Here is a 289-nt window from a genome sequence, read left to right as displayed (position 1 = left end):
TATGTCAGAGCTTTATAAATGTATAATAATAGTGTGTGACTGTGCGGGGGACATTAGAGTGTTAGCTACTTTAGTGCAGAGAATGCCAGGGGGGTTGGGGGGCCAGTGAGATCCGATTCTTTATAGCAATATGTCTGTGAAGGTTCTCATTCATCCAGGTCATGGTATAGCTGTAAAAAATAAGTCAAGGCAACTGGACTTTCTGTATTTTTCTTGAAGACGTTTCACTGGCCATCCAACTAGCTTTCTCAATTCAGAACTTTCTGAATTGAGAAAGCTGGTTGGATGA

Source organism: Nanorana parkeri, unplaced genomic scaffold (assembly GCF_000935625.1).
Source record: "Nanorana parkeri isolate BGI_ZX_2015 unplaced genomic scaffold, ASM93562v1 scaffold389, whole genome shotgun sequence".
NCBI lineage: Eukaryota > Metazoa > Chordata > Amphibia > Anura > Dicroglossidae > Nanorana > Nanorana parkeri.
This window is presented reverse-complemented; position numbering follows the sequence as displayed.